General features: G+C 41.4%; 1 long non-coding RNA gene across 1 annotated transcript; it reads left to right on the forward strand.

The window, feature by feature from the left end:
• Positions 1-264: 264 nt before the first annotated feature.
• On the forward strand, positions 265-19975 carry LOC141275999 (uncharacterized). The gene is made up of 3 exons (XR_012324742.1): positions 265-12571; positions 15882-15971; positions 18171-19975. It is a non-coding gene; the product is annotated as an uncharacterized lncRNA (long non-coding RNA).
• Positions 19976-21662: the final 1687 nt, after the last annotated feature.

Consider the following 21662-nt stretch of genomic DNA (forward strand, 5'->3'; position numbering starts at 1 on the left):
AGTCAGTCTCCTTGGGGGACAGATCAGTTTCATCATTTCAAAACATCCTAGCAAAACACCGGCCCTTTCACATGTGGTAGCTTGCAGAATAGGGTCGTTCCCAGGCAGCTGGGAGGGTAACACAGGCTCGGGCAGGAGGAGAAGCGTTAGGGCATTGGGAAATGCTAACTGGAGGATGTCAGAGATAGAAAAGGTGGGGAAACCTCACAGCAATTCACACACCTTGAGCAAATCCAGCAGGCACAAAGGGAAGAATAAAAAGGGAGGAGAGATGTAAGATGGATGAAAGATGGATAGAAACAAGTCCGTGAAGATTGGTTTTTAAAGATTGGTGCTCCTGCCTGGATTCTTGTTTTCCTGTATACCACTTTGTTCAATAAAGTACCTCAATAGCAGAGCCAGGCCACCAGAATCACTCGGGGAGTGAATCAATGGGAGGGGAAGTGGAGGCGGGAGAAGTCACACCTCACTACTGAGTTTGATGGGCTACCTGCGGGCTTGTTTAACAAGCCTCTGATTAGTGGAGAGATGTTCAGTGGGGAGCAATGAGTCACTCCTGGGAGCTGTGGTGAAGGTCATCTCTGTGGCGGTGGGGAAGCCAGGAAATGCAGTATCAGATCCTCTACCGAATGACAGCAAGTATTGCATTCCCCACCCCCAAACCTTTGTTTTTCTGTGCATTTCTTCATATTCCTGCTGAAGTTGCCCAAAGAAGACCTCGTCCTTTTGTTAACTTTTATCCTGAACTTCAAGGCTGCTTTGTGTTCTGCTGAAGTAAATGTTTGTCAAAAGCCTAGAGGCAAGACACAGAATTCCGCCAGACGTCCCCAATACCCTGTAGCTTTTCTGAAATATTGAAGTGTGCTGGCGTGGTCACACTCACAGCAACTCTCTACCTCCCCTCCTACGCCCAGCACTTTAACCTTCTGGGTCAGAACTTAGCTTTGTTTTCACAAAGTAATAGCATTTAATTTGTTATGGTAATTTACATGGTAATTTGTTCCAGCTTTGGGGCCATCTGCTAATATGTGGTGGGAGACCTCAAATTCAGGGGACTCATGTTAAGTGACTGTCGAATAGGAACTAATCTGTCATTATTATATTATTTATTCTTTCTTCCTTAAAAGGGACATCAATTTGTCACGGAGAGGGCATCTTCTCTTTAATGAGAAAAGGAAATAGATGGGCAGAATTTTTTTTTTTTTACCTTCTTAATAAACCAGGAGACCTTGGGTTTTTATATTCTTTCCTTCTCCTTCTTCTAAATTTTTATCATCAAAACTTGCCCAAACTAAATTGGAATGAGTTGCCTTTCAAAATTATTTCTTATCTTTAGAATTTGAGAAGGAATGAAAAAATTAAAAAGAGAACAAACTGATATGGCTCAAATAAAAACGAGGGGGAGCCAGAGGCAGTGGGGTTAGCAGAGCTGTTGGGTTGACTTCTCCAGGCAAGTATTGTCAACAGAAATATAATGCGAGCTACATATATCATTTAAAATTACCTAGCAGCCACATTAAAAAAAAATTAAAAAAACCAAGAGCAATTGGCTTGAATACTATATTTTATTTAACTCAATATATCCAAAATATAACATTTCAAAATGTAATCAACATAAAAACTATTCATGGGATTTTCTTTTGCCTTGTTTTTGTCCTAAGTCTTTGAAATTTGATGTGTATCTTCCATGTACAACATAATCTCATTTCAGACTGGCCACATCTCAAGTCTCAACATCCATAAGTTGCTAGTGACTAGCATATTGGGATACCCTGTCTCGAGGCTGTTATCAATTTCTCTCCATGGTGATGTCTCACTGGCTTTGCTTTAAAACTGAGCCCGGATCTTCCCATGTTGGTTTCCTTTATAGCTTTAATCTTCATTTTCTCTTGACTCAGCCCCCTTGGAATAACATCCTAAAGATTAATACAGGGTGAGAGAGGTTAAAGGAAACTGGATTGCGTCAGGGAAATGATCAAAGCCAGACTCCCTAAGTGGATGGCTCTCTGTTTAGACCTGATGCTTCTTTCTCATGGGGAAGGTCCTCCAGCTGGTCGACTGTAGGGAAAAAAAATGTTTATAATGTAACAAAGTCTATACTTTAATTCCTAGTCTGAACACAGGAATTCACATCAGATAGTTAATAAGTAATACATCCTTTCACACTTTATTTTTCAAAAGCAGTGTTCTTTTCCCACATGGAGAAGCACTTCACTGCCAGTGACCACAATGTAAAAAGCAGGCTCATTCCCGTGAGAGTTTATGGAGTAGCCAACAGCACCCCATATGGGAGACGCAGCCCATATTGGGGGACTTAGCCCATATGGATGGGGGAGTTAGTCCACAGGGTCCTCACAGCACACAACAACTGTCCAGGGTTCAAGAAAGTTAGGAATCCTTGACTCCGGCTCCATTCTCTTTTCTTTTTCATTTTTAATTAATTTACTTTTGGCTGTGTTGGGTCTTCGTTTCTGCGCGCGGGCTTTCTCTAGTTGCGGCCAGCGGGGGCTACTCTTCGTTGCAGTGCGCGGGCTTCTCATTACGGTGGTTTCTCTTGTTGCGGAGCACGGGCTCTAGGCACGCGGGCTCAGTAGTTGTGGCGCACGGGCTTAGTTGCTCTGTGGCATGTGGGATCTTCTTGGACCAGGGCTCGAACCCGGGTCCCCTGCGTTGGCAGGCAGATTCTTAACCATTGCACCACCAGGGAAGTCCTCCATTCCCTTTTCTTAACTATAAGTTCTAGGCAGGGAGCTCAAAGTCTTTCTTCTTTCACCTGCCCTCTCACCAGGTGCAGGATCCTTGTCCCAAATCCTTAACTCTTGAGCACATCTTGCGGGTCACCTAGGGTATAACTACATGGCAGGCAGCTGGCCGAGGGTGAATGAGCCCTTTACTTCAAGTCTGAAGACCTAGGTTCTGTCACTTCTTTGTTATAGGACTGTGCAAGTCCCTTGACCTCTCTAAGCTACTCTTTCTTCATTTGTAAAGCGGCAGTAATAACGTTTACCTCACAAAGCTGTTGGAAGGATTAAATGAGGTAATGCATGTGAAACCACTTTGGAATCTGTAAAACACTGAATGTACTTCAGTTGTTAAAAGTTATCTGGTCAGGTTCCAGGACATATTCCTGCTGAATTCCCTCACTGTTCCAACTCATTTTTTAAGTTCATGGGGCTCTTAACCTCACCCTCTCCTGCACCTCAGCTCTGCCAGACCTCTTTTCAGACTCTCTCGTCCCACAAATGTTGCTAAGTAGACAACTTGCCACATGGGCAAGTGCCTGGGCACACTGAGGGCTAGGAGCAGACACCTAACCCAAATTTCCTGTCCCTGGAATAGGGTATTGGGACCCAGGGAGTTTGTTAATTGCTTGAATTTGGATGGTTTAGATACCAGTTCTCCAAGCATGGTCCATGGATCTCTGTTGGGGCGTGGTCCCTGAGACCCTTTCATGGGGTCTACCAAGTCAAAACCATTTTCATAATGATGCTATGAGGTTATTTTTCTTTTTTACCGTGCTTTTCTTTCTTTCTTTATTTGCTGATAGTATACAAGCAAAAAAGCTAGCATCTTAGCATGAACCAGGGCAGTGCAGTGGCACTCACCTGTAGTCACTGTATTTTTTACCATCATGCACTCACAGTAAAAGAAGAAGAAAAGAAAAGCAAAAGCCAGTTTCACTTAAGAGTGTTCTTGATGAAGCAGTAAAAATTATTAATTTCATTAACTCTTGACTCTGGAGTACACATCTTTTCAATATTCTGTGTGATGAAATGGGAAGTTTGCATATAGCACTTCTACCGCATGCCGAAGTAGGCAGCTGTCTAGAGGAAAACCACTTATGTGATTGTCTGAGCTGTGAACTAAACACATTAAAAATAATTTTTTTTTAAGGAGCACTATTCTTACTTGAAAGAACAAACTGTGGTTTCTTAGCCTTGGGTATTTGGCAGACATTTTCTTGAAAAATAAATGAAGTTTTCCTGTCACTTCAAGGAAAACAACCAACAGCATTTTTTGCCAATGGTAAAATTTGAGCTCCCAAATGAAAACTAAAATTAAAAAAAAAATTTGTAACTGCCACACCATGAGCTTGACAGCTTTTCAATACTTAAAAGTATTCTGGTGGGATCTGTGGCGATATTACCAATTGTGATTTTTAAATATATTTTGTCATGAAATGTGTCAACATTTGGAAGATATGCAGACCTCAGTAAACCCATATTTTTCAAATAACAAAGACATGAGTAAGAGATTCATTCAAAGTGGATAGACGAATGGATTATAATTTAACAGGAAGAAAATTTCATTGATATAAATTCAGATTCCACACTGCATCTAAACTTTAAGAAACTACTACTTGTTGAGTTTTGGTATAGTTATCAAAGGTTATCCACAATCATTTGAAAAGTCCATTAAAATACTCCACTCTTTTTTAGCTACACGTCTCTGTGAGGCTGAATTTTCTTCATATACTTCAACCAAAACAACCTAACACAACAGATTGAACGCAGAAGTAGTAATTCAGCTATCTTCTATTAAGCAAACCATTAAAGGGATTTGCAAAATGTCAAACAATATTATTGTAGTCACTAAAATTGTCTGTTTGTTTGCTTTTGGAAAAACAACAACAGCAACAAATCAGACTTGGGCATCCATGTTTGGCCCATGTATGTGCAAGTGAATAGGGGAAGCTAGTATTTAGAGAACAAGAGAGGAGAGTTGGGATTGACATACACACACTACCGTATATAAAATAGATAACCAACGAGGACCTACTGTATAGCACAGGGAACTCTACTCAATATTCTGTGATAACCTATATGAGAAAAGAATCTGAAAAAGACTGAATATATGTATATGTATAACTGAATCACTTTGCTGTACATCTGAAACTAACACAACATTGTAAATCAACTATAATCCAATAAAATTTTAAAAAGAGAGAGAGAGAGAAGAGATGGAAGTACAGTGAAAGAGAGGTGGGGAGAGAGGGACACAGAGATGATGCTTTGGTTCCTGATGGCTTCTGGACCTGGTTTTAATCTCTTTTGAAGCCTGGCCCTGCCCAATTTAGAGTTCTACATTTCCATGTGTTCTTCCAGTAACCCCCCCCCTTTCTGTTTAAGCTGACTTGAAAAGGGTCTATTCCTTAGGTGGGGATCATAAATCTCGGCCCACAGACTCAGGTGTGCGAGAGACAGGACCTTTTAAAATTTTCTATAAATCGACTTAATTTTATCTTTGGGCCTACATCCTGCTGGGCTGCTGAGTGATTCCTGAGGTTTCCCTGCTCATTTCCAGGTTGTGTCAAAGCATTAGGGAGCTCAGCTTTGGGAAAGCTGCTGCCTCGAAGCTACTAAAGATAGAGCAGAAAGGCACTGGCGATCAGCCTGGAGTGGCTTCTCCCAGCCACGAGGAAGGGCAGGCTAGGGGCCGCTTCTCAGTCTTGGCGAGGCGTGTCTTGATCATGCAGAGAAAACCTAAGGCATATTCAGATGGAATCTTTCCATTTGGTTTTCTTGAGATATTCAGAGGGGAAGGGAATTTGGGGGATTCTGATCCCACTGTAGAGGAGGAGGGAGAGAGGGTAAAATTACCCAGGGAACATGTAATGCATGTTCACCCTCTCTCCCTGCTCTCTGCACACCTTGCATTGGCAAAAACGAAAGTCTTCACAGGGCTCTCTTTTGTCTGTGAATATGTGATCCCTTCAGCGCCCCCTTCACCATGCCCCTGGAAGTGATGATGAAAGAATCCACATGAGCTTTGATGGTCTGGGGAAGTGTCCTGGGGGCCACCACTCTTCTGGTCTACACACTTCCTCACAGTGGGATCAGTTCTTCCACAACCACCCCTTCCTTCCTTCATATTCCCACCACTGCCACTACTGATGGCCCTCATCCTCGCATGCCTGGATTCTTTCCCTAACTTAGCGAGACATTCTGTACACAAATCCTCAGAGGTGCCATGTCATACCATTCATTTAGCACTTAGCACATTGAGCTCCTTTTTGCAGGTCGTTTCTTTATGTGAATGGCTTGTCTTCCCTTGAGAGTGGAGACTGTTTTCTCTTCTGTGTATCCTACAGGTCCAGCACAACATACAGTGTTTGCTGCCACTGCTGCTTTCATGGGAACATCAAAGGGGTCTTTGGAGGGTTATAAGTAAATCATTCAAAAGCTTTTATTTAACACCTGCTGTTTGCCTTACTCTGCTGTGTCCAGGGGTCTCAGAGATGATTTGCTTGCATCTCTTTCTCCAGAGGTGAATTGGTTGTATCTCATGAGAAGGCAGCATGGTGCGTGCCAGAAGAGCTCAAGAATGGAGGGCCTGTCTCCTTTGTCCAGCTGTCCCCAACCTCCTCAGGCTGGTTTAGAACCCTTCCTCTCTGCTCCCCAGGTACCCTCAGCCTTTATCCACCAGTGTACTTCGCATGCCATCTGTGTGTTAAAAAATCTAACACTTTACCATGAAAAATTTCAAACATACATACGAGTAGAGAGGAGTGTAACAACGATCCCTCCCTGCTTCAGCAGTTATCAACAGTTTCCATTTTGGTTTCATCTCTCCCCACAGTTATTTTTCCTGGCAGAGAAATTTAAGGCAGTCTTAGACTTTGTATCATTTCATTCACTAATACTTCAGGATCTATCTTTAAAAGATAAGGACTTCGGGAAAAAAGTCACTGCAAAACTATTATCATACCTAACAAAATTAACGATAATTCTCTAATGTCATCTAATATCTGCTTCATGTTTATTTTTTCTCCAGTTATCTCAAAAATGTCTTTGGAAAGTTTTCATTTTTAAAGTTAGGTCTGTAGTTGCATTTCATTGATATGTTCCCTAAGTTTCTTTTAAGTTTCCATCACCATCCCCCATCCTGTGTATTTGTTGAAGAAATCAGCTCAATTGTTTTGTTTCCATAATCTAGTTTTGGCTAATTCCACCCTTGTAGTGTTTTACCATGTCCTTCTAAACCCTGCATTCCTGTCAACTGGCAGTTAGGTCTGGAGACTTAATCACAGTTGGGTTCTATTTCTCGGACAATATTATGTCATCGTCGCAGATCTTCAATTATACCACATCGAGATGAACATAACGTCCTGTTATACTGTATTCCCATGGTCTATTTTCTTGTCTTCTCCTGCAGGACATGGGTCTTGAAGGATGAGCAGGCTTTGGCAGGTAGGTGATGGGGCAGACATCCCAAGGAGCAGGCCTGGGTGAGTTCAGGAGTCTGCTTAACCGTCATGGGCATGGTCATGCTTAAGGACAGAGCAGACACAAGTAAGGCAGTGACATTCACCTTAGCCCTGTTAGTGATGCAGGCAGAGAGAGTAGCTCACGAAATAGTGTGAAGGCTACTTCCCTATTGTCTTTGGGTTAATTCCACTCCCAATAGGAACTGCCAACGGATTAAAAAAGCCCCCTGAACCTCCGGCGAGTATTGCTGGGAAGCGGCATTAGTAGCACTTGGGGGACTCAAGTGTCTTGTAGACATCAACCCCATTCGTTCACTCATTCATGGCGAGAGAAGAGCAGGGACCTGGCAGAACAACAGCTTTACACTCATATCTAGCTCTGATTCTGGCTGGCTGAGGAACCTCGGGCAAGTCCTCTAACAGTTTTGAGCCTCAATCTGTCACCTGGTGATAATAACACTGACCTCAGAGACTGGCTGTGAGAAGCATACATTAAGCATCTCCTATAATAACTGGCATAGTTTCGAGATTAAGGTGTGCTGACCTTCTTTCTTCTATTCTGCAAACATTTAGAGGGACTAGTGACTACAGGGCACTGTGCCAGGCATGGGGGTGTGTCCTCTGGAGCCTGCAGCCCAGTAATGGAGTAGGTAAGGTAAGTGGTTAGTCCACAAATAATTACAACACGAGATAGAGGGGGAGGGGGTTAAGGTGCCACGAGAGACGCAGAGCTAGAAGTACAATGGGATAGCTGTGCCTTTGCCACTTGTGTCTATGCGCAGACCCCTCTGGATCACAGCCTGTTCTGCTTCTCCTGTTACAACATGATCAGAGGCTCTAATCTGGATGAAAGAGAACAGAAAGGACTTTTTTGCTTCTCTGAGGACAGAGGTAGTCTACCCACACAACCTGACGACATCCCTGACCTAGTGGTGAGGACACACCCGACTCTCCCATCTTTGCCAGAAAGTCAAAGCTGCTTGGGGCCAGTCGGGTGCAGGGGCCGTAGAACCCAGCTCTTGGGATCAGCGCCCTTCATCTGATTCGTCTTTTTTTTTTTTTTTAACATCTTTATTGAAGTATAATTGCTTTACAATGGTGTGTTAGTTTCTGCTTTGTAACAAAGTGAATCAGTTATACATATACATATATCTCCATATCTCTTCCTTCTTGAGTCTCCCTCCCACCCTCCCTATCCCACCCCTCTAGGTGGTCACAAAGCACCGATCTGATCTCCCTGTGCTATGCAGCTGCTTCCCACTAGCTATCTATTTTACGTTTGGTAGTGTGTATATGTCCATGCCACTCTCTCACTTCGTCCCAGCTTCCCCTTCCCCATCCCCATGTCCTCAAGTCCATTCTCTATGTCTGCGTCCTTATTCCTGTCCTCCCCCTAGAATCTTCAGAACCATTTTTTTTTTTTTAGATTCCATATATATGTGTTAGCATACGGTATTTATTTTTCTCTTTCTGACTTACTTCACTCTGTATGACAGTCTCTAGGTCCATCCATCTCACTACAAATAACTCAATTTTGTTTCTTTTTATGGCTGAGTAATATTCCATTGTGTATATGTGCCACATCTTCTTTATCTATTCATCTGTCGATGGACACTTAGGTTGCTTCCATGTCCTGGCTATTGTAAATAGTGCTGCAATGAACATTGTGGTACATGACTCTTTTTGAATTATGGTTTTCTCAGGGTATATGCCCAGTAGTGGGATTGCTGGGTTGTATGGTAGTTCTATTTGTAGTTTTTTAAGGAACCTCCAGACTGTTCGCCATAGTGGCCGTATCAATTTACATTCCCACCAACAGTGCACGAGGGTTCCCCTTTCTCCACACCCTCTCCAAGCATTTATTGTTTGTAGATTTTTTGATGATGGCCATTCTGACCGGTGTGAGGTAATACCTCATTGTAGTTTTGATTTGCATTTCTCTAATGATCAGTGATGTTGAGCATCCTTTCATGTGTGGGGACCTAATGAAACTTAAAAGCTTTTGCACAGCAAAGGAAACCATAAACAAGGCGAAAAGACAACCCTCAGAATGGGAGAAAATATTTGCAAACGAAGCAACTGACAAAGGATTAATCTCCAAAATACACAAGCAGCTCTTGCAGCTCAATATCAAAAAAACAAACAACCCAATCCAAAAATGGGCAGAAGACCTAAATAGACATTTCTCCAGAGAAGATATACAGATTGCCAGCAAACACATCTGATTCATTCTGTCTGTGATGCCTCAAAGCTCAGCTGGGTGATCCCATCCGATGGAAAGTATACGCCGTAGCTGGAGCCTGAGGATAATTGGGAAGAACCCCCCGCTGTCACACGCTGGGAACCCTCCGCTGTCACACACTTGGCATGGGGCAGGAGAGGGGCACGTTCTGCCCTGCAGGGCCCGGAGGCTCTGAAAGCAACACTTTCCCTATGGGAAGCACAGACTCTGAAGGGATTTATCTCCAGGCAGTGCTACAGCCTCCTCTTCGGGCACCAAGGAGACTGTTGTTCCGTCAGGATTTCTGGCATCAGCAGAGGTGAAAGGGCGCAGGGCCAGGCAGCCTCCCTGTGAAAGGCGGACCTCTCCCAGCCCCTCTGAGCCACTGAGCACCCGGGGCTGGTGCTGCACTGGTGAAGGGTGGGCGGCCAAGGACAGATTTCTTTTCTGTGAAACTTTCACCCAAGGATCCATCTCCACCGCCTGCATTGTGCTCACACTTCGTGCATCTGACAGCCTGCGGGTTTGGGCTAGATTTGCAGCTTTATTAGGCATCGCAGAAGCTGAGCAGAAATTCTTTTCTTTTTTTTGAAACTCCAGTTCCTGTAGCTAGTCTTACATTTCTCAAGCTTTGCTTTTCTATATGAAACCCTTTTGTTAAAACTGTGTGATACAGTTACTGAAAAGATTAGAGAGGAAAAAAAAGTACAACATAAAGAAGGGAACGCCTAGGTAACCGTCACCTGAATCAAGAAGTAGACCATTCCCAGCTCCCAGAAACACAGCCCCCCTGCTCAGCCACACTCCTTCCTCTTCCCTGTTTTCTCTTTTTTAACAGCCAGCAGGAGCTGGGATTTTTTTTTTTTTTCCACACGGCTTGTGGGATCTTAGTTTCCCGACCAGAGATGGAACTTGGGCCCTCGGCAGTGAAGGTTCAGAGTCCTAACCACTGGACCACCAGGGAATCCCCATTCCTCCCTGGTTTTAATGCCAATTGTTTCCTTGCTTCTCTTTATGCTTTTGCCACCTAACTATTCATCTAGAAACACTATAATCGAGTCTTGCATGCTTTACAATTTATACAAATGGGATTATACAGCATTATTATTTTCCTGCTGGTTTCTTTCACCCAATATTATGTCTGTGAGAGGTGTCCATGTGATTCCCTGGAGCTGTGGTTTGGCCGTTTTCCTGGCTGTATAGTATTCCGTTGTTAGGACACAAAACAATGTAATCATTCTGTTGTTGCTGGCTGTTTGAGCTCTTTCTAGTTTAGGCTCATATCAGCAATGCTGCTGAGAGCAATCTTGTACAGGTCTCCTGGTGCATGAGCTGCTCTTAAAAGGAAAGCTGTGCTCTTATTTTGTGTGGCTGGGGACTGGAGGCTTTGGCCATGCTGCCATGCAGGGAGCTGGCTGTGGATTCAGGCTGGTGTTCCAAGCCCCCATGTGCTCAGCACTGTGTGGGTACATGGGGCTGGAGGTCACTCTTATTAGAATTCTCCCCAGAAACCAAGGGGAAAAGAAGTAAGAACTTTCTGGGCAGGAGAAAGGGAACAACTTGAAAGGGTACTGAACTAGAGATCAAAGACCCCTTCGTGCTGTTGGCTTTTTTTTTTTTTAACATCTTTATTGGAGTATAATTGCTTTATACTTTTGTGTTAGTTTGTGCTGTATAACAAAGTGCATCAGCTGTATGTATACACATATCCCATATCCCCTCCCTCTTGCGTCTCCCTCCAACCCTCCCTATCCCACCCCTCTAGGTGGTCACAAAGCACCGAGATGATCTCCCTGTGCTACCAAACGTGATGTTGGCTTTTGATGTGAGCGTCACCGCACACCCTGCGGTAATGAATTCACTTATCTTCAGAGCTCGCTGCATTCCCTGCCTACCGCCTCCTAATCAGCAAGCCTGCACTCAAGGCCAACAGCATCATCATTAACAAGTTTTGGGACTTGGAGCCAGGGTGCCCTTGGCTGCCTTGGGCACTCAGCCCGGCTGGAACTGCTCTGGGGAAGAACTCTGAAGCCCACTTGCAGAGGCTGTAAAATCAGAGAAAATTGGAACGGGAAGTCCTTCGAGATCATCCTAGGCGGTCTCTGCGGCTGTTTACAGGCTTGTGAGGGAAAGTGGAGTTTTCATGGAAAAGAAGTCATGTTTGTTTTCATTCCATGGAGTTGCTAGGTCGGCATGTTCAAGAAAATATCCTCCTTCCTCTCCTCTTTCCACGCCCTTTTGTCTTTTTCAGCCTCATGCCTCCTGTTTCAGAAATTAATTTGTCTATTCTTCTAGCATTGAGGAATAGATACACATCTCCCTCGAATGAGCCTTTGACAGGGGTGCTAATCAATACAGCCTTAAAGATCACAAGTGGAGGATAGAGGACTAAGAGGTAGGAAAAGTAAACATGGGGGAAAATAGTTGTCAGGACAGGTTCAGCTATTCTGGGATGATAGAGGCGAGAAGAGTGACATCATATGGGAGGGGACGTGAGGGAAACTTCTGGGGGGGCCGGAATGTTTTCAATCTTGATCTTGGTGGTGGTTACCTGGGTGAATGCTTATGTAAAAATTCATCCATCTGCTACAGTAGAAATGAACACAACATTGTAAATCAACTATACTTCAATAAAATAAAATAAAAAAATCATCCAACTCTACACTTAGATTTGTGCACTTTACTGAATGTAAGTTGTACACTGAAAAAAAGAAAAGGCTGTCAGTAAATTTCCACTTGGCCTGATTATCTGCACTTACTTCCTTTATGCTTCCAGGTGTCATACATATCACATAACCATGTGAAATAAACCCCACAATACAATGCTATAATTTTTACCTTTAACAGTAAGATGTATTTTAAGGAAAAGAGCAGAAAGATTGTTTTTTATATTTACCCACATATTTATCTTTTTTTTCTTTTTTTCTTTTTTTTTTTTGCGGTACGCGGGCCTCTCACTGCTGTGGCCTCTCCCGTTGCGGAGCACAGGCTCCGGACGCGCAGGCTCAGCAGCCATAGCTCACGGGCCCAGCTGCTCCGTGGCATGTGGGATCTTCCCGGACCGGGGCACGAACCCGTGTCCCCTGCATCGGCAGGCGGACTCTCAACCACTGCGCCACCAGGGAAGCCCTTAAGTATTTCTTGTAAGTGCTGACAACAAACATTCTTAGTTTTCATTTATACAAAAATACCTTTACTTTTCCTTCAGTTTGAAACGGGATTTTCACTCGATAAAGAATCCTAGTCCTACTTTCCTCCCTCCCACCCTCCCTTCCTTCCTTCCTGCCTTCCCTCCTTCCTTCCCTCCCCCCTCCCTCTCTCCCTCCTTCCTTTCTTTCCTTGTCTCTCTCCCTCCCTCCCTCCCCTCTTTCCTTCTTTCCCTCTTCAGTTTAAAGATATTGTTCCATTTTTTGTCTTTTTCCCCCAATGAGAAATCAGCTATGGTCTGTATCATTATTTCCCTATATATAATTTTGTGTTGTTTTTCTCTGATACTTTCAAGATTTTCTTTTTATCTTTGGGTTCCAGCATTTTGACTAAGATGTACATAGGTATAGTTTTTATTTATTCTGCTTGGGGTTCACTGAGATTCTTGAATCTGTAAATGTATATTCTTTACCGAATCTGGAAATTTTTTGCATCATTTTTTTCAAAAGCTTTTCTTGTCCCCTTCTCTGTATTTTCTCTCATCTGTGACTATAATTACATGTTATATTATTATGTACTATTATTTCCTATTTTCTCACAAGTCTCTGAAGCTTTCTTTATGTGTTTCAAATTTTTTCTCTCTGTTCTTCAATCGGATAATTCTCTTGATCTAACTTCACATTGACTGACTCTTTTGTTATTTCCAATCCACTGTTATGCCCATCTAATGAATTTTTTATTTCAGGTATTATATATTTTTCATTCCAGTATTTTCATTTGATTCTTTTATAATTTCCGTTTCTCTCTGGTGATTTTCGGTGTGTTCATTCATTATGAGTATATTTCCTTCATATATTTGAGCATAATTGTAATGGCTCTTTTAAAACCCTATTTGTTATTTCTAAATTTAAATCATCTTAGAGTTGGTCTCCCTTGACTGTCATTTCTCTTGTATATGAGTCATATTTTCTTGTCTCTCCTTATGTCTAGTAATTTTAGATTATATCATGCATATTGTGAATAGTATATTGTAGAGACCCTGGATTCTCTTAGGTTACTCTGAAGAGTATTGCTTTGTTTTAGCAGGCAATTAACCTGGCCTATCTCAAATTCTAAATTCCCCTGTGTTATGTAGCAATTGAAATTTCTGTTTAGTTCTTTTAGCCTTAGCTGGGCTTCTTGGTATTGGCACAACATATGCTTAGTTTAGGGTTGGCCAAAGATTTGGCCAGAGTTTATATGTAGAATTTGGGGCTTCCCGTCTGTGGCTCTCTTCTTTCCAGTATTTTCCCCTCCACTTTCCAGCTGCTATTGCCCTGAATGTTGTCTTCTGATTACTGAGCCAGTGAGGTTTCTACTCAAGTTTTAGTCACTTCCTAGTGGCATGAATTGTGGACTGCCCTCAGGCAAAAGGACATAAAAGATGGGCAATTATCCAAGTGCCAAGCGTTCCCTCTAAATGTTGGCCACCAGTTTTTTGCTTGCTTTTGGCTGCTCTCAAATGGCTTCAGAGATTGTTTTTTGTGTGTTTTGTCCAGAGTTTATAATTGTCACTTTGAGAGGATTGGTCTAATATGAGCTACTCAGCCATTACTAGAAATGGAATCTTGTTGTCTGTTCTTGCCTAATGATCTTATGGCTTGATTTCTTATTTGTTTTATTAAATTAATATGGTAAACCTGCTGATAAAAAATATCTTCTTTGGCATCAGAAATGATTCCAGTGTTAAAAAAGATAGTTAATAGTAATAATAAAAGTACAGTAACTTTTAAATCATAACAATAAATATGCTCTAGTACAAAGATCTAAGGATAATGTTTTCTTTGGAAAATTGGATAGTTTCCACAAACAAGGAGCTTTAGAATAATGGAAAAATTTCAAGAATCTTTTTCGAGTGATTTTTTTCTCTTTCCATGGAAAAATGAAAAACTCTTTATTTTGCTCACTTCTAAACTTCATCCTTCAGAATTCTCCTTATATTAATTTATACAAAATATGGGTGCTGAAATAGATTTTAATTTTTGTGGAAAATAATGGTAAACGAGTAGAGTTGGGTCTAAAAAAGTAGAGAAATTTCATTACTTTAGATTACTTTAGGGCATGATCTTGGAAAGATTCTCCTTGTCTTTATTTTTGGGGCAAAAATAAATGTTCATTAAAAAAAATCTCATTCTAGCTTTCTGCATACTATTTAACATCATTCTGCAAAAATTCTAATGCTTTGATCTATAATTTCATTTGACTGGTGAGTACTCAGGTCCACATGGAACATTAGAGTTAATACTATTTCTGTGACACAGATAAAGAAAATGCTGAAATCCTTAATGGCTCTGCTCAGCAATGAATCCTGAAGTGCTAAGGCTCCCAGTCTTCTCCTGTATTTTATGAGATATGAAATGAGCAGAGCCCTGGTATTTTCCATGGTTAAACTTGCCCAGGAGACAAGGATTTGTGGGCAATTGTACCCCTTGCTTTTAGTTCCTGATTAGCCTCTCCTCCAACACATTTTCTATTAATATGAGACATTTATTGTATTGTATACAAGCTTGAATATTAACTGCCCCCAATTTTTGGAATGATTACCATTTTTAAAAATAAAATATTACTATATATGATAAAGTTTATTAAGAAATAAAATAGGGCTTCCCTGGTGGTGCAGTGGTTGAGAGTCCGTCTGCCGATGCAAGGAACACGGGTTCGTGCCCCGGTGCGGGAAGATCCCACATGCCGCGGAGCGGCTAGGCCCGTGAGCCATGGCTGCTGAGCCTGCGCGTCCGGAGCCTGTGCTCCGCAACGGGAGAGGCCACAACAGTGAGAGGCCCGCATACCGCAAAAAAAAAAGGAAATAAAATATATGTAAATAATATTTTTGAGAAATCAAATACATGTTATTTAATTTTTTTTCTTTTTTTTTTCGGCCATACCACGTGGCTTGTGGGATCTTAGTTCCCCGACCAGGGATTGAACCTGGGCCACAACAGTGAAAATGCCAAGTCCTAACCACTGGACTGCAAGGAAACTCCCACCACTATTTTCTCATACAATGAAACAGCAAAGTATTGTCTTGAAGCATGTGCTAGGTGGCCTGAGATAACAAATATCTTTTACAAGAGGCAATACATTTACATAAGTAAGGAAGCAAGGGGATAGACATGGTATTATGTGACCACTAAAAAATTTTATACAGAGATATGGGAACATATGTATATGTATAGTTGATTCACTTTGTTATAAAGCAGAAACTAACACACCATTGTAAAGCAATTATACTCCAATAAAGATGTAAAAAAAAAAAATTTTATACAGGTGCTACTGTCACTATGTCCTGCCAAACCACCAACCCAGGAGAAACTGGAAGAAGTGTACTGTAAATTATGAAAAGCATCTAACAAAAACGTGAGTCTTTTAGCTTTAGAAAAGCTAAAAAAATCATATAAATAAACATTTTGTTATTTGATCCAAACATGAAATCTTCATAACTTATCAGTGTGTGCTTTGTTATGCTGCTGATTAAAACTTTTATAAAAATGTTGTTCTGGTTTATGTCATCCTGGATTAATGTTTTGTTGCCTTCCCTCATTAAAATTAAACCGAAGGTGCTGGATTTTAGTTGTTTGTTTTGGGCGATTTTAGAGTAAAGAGGAATCTAAAGGTTTCCTTATGAATCTCATGGGAAAGTGCTTTAGTGTAAAAGAAACTGGAGAAAAGGATATTCTCCGAATCAAGTAATTATACTTGCCAAGTAACTGAGTTATTTCCTGGCTCTATATTATGGCATATTGGGTCCCAGACTCTGGGTCAGTAGTTTGGCAGGAGAGTAGGAGTAAGACCTGGAGGAAACTTATTCATGGCTACGTAGGATGATGTCTTATTCTCTTCGTTTCTTTCCTGTGCAAATGTACTGTCTCATAAAAAATGTCTGTTGTCTTTGGCCACTCAGCAGGTGCTCCAAGGAAATATTTTCCTGTTTCATTTTATAAAAATATACTGGCATTGGGTAAAGAAAATTACTTAGGAAATTTGTGTCTTCAACAAAAGTTATTAAATGAGGTTGAAGAAAGCTTAGGGGAAGCCAGAGAGCAGTGATCTGGCTCCCATTTCCTTAACTACTTATTTTATATGGGTGGTGATGACCCCATAAGCAAGTGGTTAACCCCCCACTTCCTCATTTCCTCATTTTCTGTCGATTTGGAACAGATGAAGATGACTTTTACTGATTTATTTCTTAAAACTAATTTTTATTGGTGTATAGTTAGTTTACAATGTTGTGTTAGTTTCTGCTGTACAGCAAAGTGAATCAGTTATACATATACACGTATACACTCTTTTTTAGATTCTATTCCCATATAGGACATTACAGAGTATTGAGTAGCGTTCCCTGTGCTGTACAGTAGGTCCTTATTAGCCATCTATTTCATATATCGTAGTGTGTACATGTCAATCCCAATCTCCCAATTTATCCCTCCCCCGCTTCCCCCTTGGTAACCATAAATTTGTTTTCTACATCTGTGACTCTATTTCTGTTTTGTAAATAGGTTCATTTGTAGAAGGTGAAGTTTAGATAGAATGGAATTGGATTTGCAAGTAACCAACCAGAAAGCACTAACCCGCACCTTTTTCTATTAACCAAAAGAGAAACTTCTGTAAGGCTCCGAGAGACAAATCATTTGAATCAAGGTATAAAATAAAAGTCTGGGAGTAGAACCAGTAGTATGCTAACCAGATTCAAATATATTTTAATTTTCCCAGCCCATGTGAAAGCATTTCCCAGAATATCTCAGTGAGACCATCACTTTCTAAGCCAGCTGTGTGGATGGAAGGTAACCTCATTTCCTCCAGAATGACTGTGTGCCCAATAGCCATCTTCGTGATGTAGCTATTTGGCATTTTTTCCTGTGGTGTAGAGACATCTAGGAAACAAGATGTAAGTCCTCACTTTTAGGACTAATTCTCCAAGTATAAAGAAAGATTCATTTTTAATAGCTGTGGGCATAGATATGCCACATAACAAAAAGTAATAAAAAACAGCTAATATACTGAATACTCACAATTCGTTGTGTATTAGGTCAAGCACTTTACTATCTCATTCAGTCTCCATACCTCAAGAGTAACTATCGTTATTATGCCTATTTAAAAATGGGGACACTGAGGTTTGAAGAATTTACCTGATATCAGACAGCTAATATGTAGAGTACTCAGGTTTTAATTCTAGGGCTGCTCTTCTGCAAAGCTCTTTTCAGTAACTGTCATTTCCTACTATTTATTTATCAATGAAATTTATCAAATTCAATTGACTTGTGGATTCATCAAATTAGTCAGGATAATATGATTCCTGTAGGGAGTCCTATTGGATGAGTCGGTTTATATGGAGATAGAAAAAAGTCACTCCTATGAGCCAAATCGCTTTGTTTAATTTAGATGTTCACTTACATGCAGATGGTAGGTAATCTGTAGTGCAGTAGTTCAAGGTATGGTCTGGAGACCCCTGGAGGTCCTTGAGACATTTTCAGGGGTATGTGTGATCAAACTTGTTTTTATAATAAGACTAAGACTTTATTTGTTTGTTTCTTTTGTTTTTTTTTTTCATTCTCTCAGGAGTGTACAGTGGATTTTTCCAGAGGGCATGTGATGTGTGATATCACAACAGATTGAAAGCAGGAGATGTGAGAATGTATTTGCAGTCCATAAAGCTAGACATTAAAGGAGATTTATAAAAAGATAAAAACAATGCCGCTCTTCTCACCGAAAAATTTTTTGTTTTGGAAAATGTAATTATCTTGCATATATATATATTTATGTTAACATTTAATGGGCTTATTTTTATTTTAAAATAAATATTTAAAAAATTTCCAGTTTTAATGTTTATATGGTAAATATCAATAGATATAACCCACATAAAGGAAAGCTTATTGGGGTCATCAATAACTTTTGAGATTGTAAAGGGGCCTTGAGATCACAAGGTTTGAGAACCACTGCTCTCATGTAATGTAAAATTTAAATGGAAAGGGATGTTGGGTTTAACTGTTAAACATATTCTTCCTTTTCTTTCTATTCCTTTCTAGCACAGTAACTTGTAAGGTACTGAATCTTGAAAGAAATTTCTCAGTGCTAGGTGGCTGTGGAGTCACATTTTCCTGGTACTGCAGATACCTTTCTGATGATCTCCCAGCTCACCATGCTTCTCCTAGTGACGGGACCCTGGCAGCCATATTTGTGTTATGGATACCAAGCCCTGTTGCAGTTGATTAGAACAAGGTAAACCTAAACTTAGCCAATTAGAGTCTCACTCCCAGAAATTTGGTGCTGGGATTCAGAGACAGCAGTAAATTTTCCTTTATGGCCTGAACTGAGTTGGTGAAAACTCAAGCAGAGGCAAATCACCCAGAGAAAGACCATCTGAAGAGAGAGAAGAGACAGGTGTACTAAGAGAAATTAGGAGAAGTGGAGAAGTCCCCAATGGCTTCCTGGGTCTTTGCTCTAGACCCTTCTGAAGCATGGCTGCCCACGTGCCCCTGGGTTTTATGAACTACCCCTGTAAGGTTAGAATAAAATTTCCCTTTCAATTAAGCTAGCTCAAGTTGATTTCTGTTATTGTTAACCGAGCAGATCTTAGGCACTCAATTTCTGTAAAGCTGAAATTCTTGTGAAGGCATTACTCTTGTTTAAAGGTGCAATGGAAAACATCTCAGAAAAACATTGAAAATAATTTGTTGTAAGAGAAAGAATAGGAACATTAATTAGGAAATATATCAAGTTGTCCCTATTTAAAACTTTAGCAATGTTTATAGGTGTCACCCTCTTCAGAAGGGCAAGTAAAATGTGGTGGACAGGTAATCTGCCAGTGAAATCAAGGAGCATCTGTCTTTTGCTGGCTAATCTAGTTACCTAGTCCCTGCTGTGCTGAATTGGAGTGTGGGTGTGCACATCAGATACATCTTCTGGCCTGTTACCGAGTCCTAGCCTGTACTGCTTGCTGCACGACAGGCCAATCAATCAAGAGATGAAGCGTTGGGGCAAGGAATAGCAACTTTATTCCAGAAGCCAGAAGACCAAGAAGATGATGGACTAATGTCCCGAAGAGCCACCTTCCCCAAGTTAGAATTCAAGCTTCTTTTACACTAAAGGGGAAGGGGTAAAGTCCTGGTTCCAGCCAGACTCTGGAGGGGACGTGTTCATTTTTTCCTTCTTGCAGCCATTCACTAGTGGGTTCTGGTCAGGATGTTTCCTGTGAGCTGAACAAAGGTATTTTAGCTTAACGCTCATTACCTGGGAGGCAGGGTTCCCAGAGATGGGCCATTATGTATAATTTAAACATACAGGAAACATCCCTTTAGTGATTAACTTGTAATAGAATACAAAGGTTCTTCCTTATTACATATCACTTCATTAAAAAAAAAAACTTATTTATTTATTTTTGGCTGCGTTGGGTCTTCATTGCTGCGTGCACCAGGGCTCAAACCCGTGTCCCCTGCATTGGCAGGTGGATTCTTAACCATTGCACCACCAGGGAAGTCCCCCACTTCATTTTAATATTACCGTTTTAGTTCTTACTAAACTCTGTAGGCCACTTCTGTCATGTTTACCAGTGTATCCCCACGGACTTGGAACAGTGCCTGGCACAGTGTGGGCACAGTTAATGTTTGTTGAGCAAATAAATAAATGATCATTTTGAATAGTCATGAGGAGGTTCACTAGACCAAATATTATGTGAGGTTTTTTTTTTTTTGGCCATACCACATGGCTTGTGGAATCTTATTTCCCCGACCAGGGATTGAACATGGGCCCTCAGCAGTGAAAGGGTGGAGTCCTAACCAATGTACTGCCAGGGAATTCCTGAGTTAAAATCTTATTAAGACTTTATTTTGATTTTTTTGCGTTACACGGGCCTCTCACTGCTATGGCCTCTCCCGTTGCAAAGCACAGGCTCCGGATGCGTAGGCTCAGCGGCCATGGCTCACGGGCCCAGCCTCTCCGCGGCATGTGGGATCTTCCCGGACCGGGGTACGAACCCGTGTCCCCTGCATCGGCAGGCGGACTCTCAACCACTGCGCCACCAGGGAAGGCCTGGGCTTTATCTTTTGAACATTAGGACACCCTAGAAGAGGACTGTAATTTCTTCCACTCCATGAGTTCTTCTTACCTGAAGAAATGCATCTTTTAGGAAGATTCATAAGGCTTCAGTGTGCAAAATGGATCAGAAACAGAACACATGGCCAGGAGATCAATAAAGAGCTATTATCATGGTCTGGGTATGGAATAATAAAGATCCTGTTTAGTTCCTTCTGACTATGACTGTGATAAAAGGTGCTTGGGAGTCTTCAGGTATCTTTAGAGTACAGAAGGAGAGGCAATATTAGGCTTCTTTTTTTTTTCAAGACCTCTATGCTTTGCGCATAGTGTAGGCAGGACACGTAGTGGGATTTAGGAGTAGATATAATTGTATAGCTTCAGCATTTGTAAAGGTTTCATGCCTCCATGCCATTGTTCCTGTTATTCCACCTTTTGGGAATGCCATCATTCTCATTCTCCTCCAATTGAAATCCTCTTCATCCTGTAGATCCACTTTCTTTCCGTCACCTTCCCTGATCTGCAGGTCAGAATTATGGTCTCCTTCCTCCCGCCTTCCACAGAAGGAGCTCGTTTCTTCAATAGGCACTTACTCCATTATGCCTCGTATGATGTTCATCTCCCACTTGGATGCGGACTCCTAGAGGGAAGGGACCATGATGGACCCAACCTTGGGTGCCCCACAGTGGCGATTCCATGGCTTTGCACTTAGGTGAGGTTGAATTTCATTCGTATAGCATGACTGATGCATTTTAGAAACGAAGGCCGAGTTTTGCTTATATTCTTGGTAGCTGAGAAGCCATTAGGTGAGGCATTCTATTTATTCACAGTGGTCACAATATTGCCAAAATGTAAACAATTTCAGTTAAGGTTGTGAAAATAATATACTCTGTGTTCGCACCTATAGTTTCCAACCTACTGGGCAGCCCTGAATGACTTGCATGGTTATGCTCTTTCCTGAATGTTAACTAAACACCAAGATTACAGGGTAAGTGACTGATTCAGAGCTGAATCCCACCT

This window comes from Tursiops truncatus, chromosome 12, assembly GCF_011762595.2.
Source record: "Tursiops truncatus isolate mTurTru1 chromosome 12, mTurTru1.mat.Y, whole genome shotgun sequence".
Taxonomy (NCBI): domain Eukaryota; kingdom Metazoa; phylum Chordata; class Mammalia; order Artiodactyla; family Delphinidae; genus Tursiops; species Tursiops truncatus.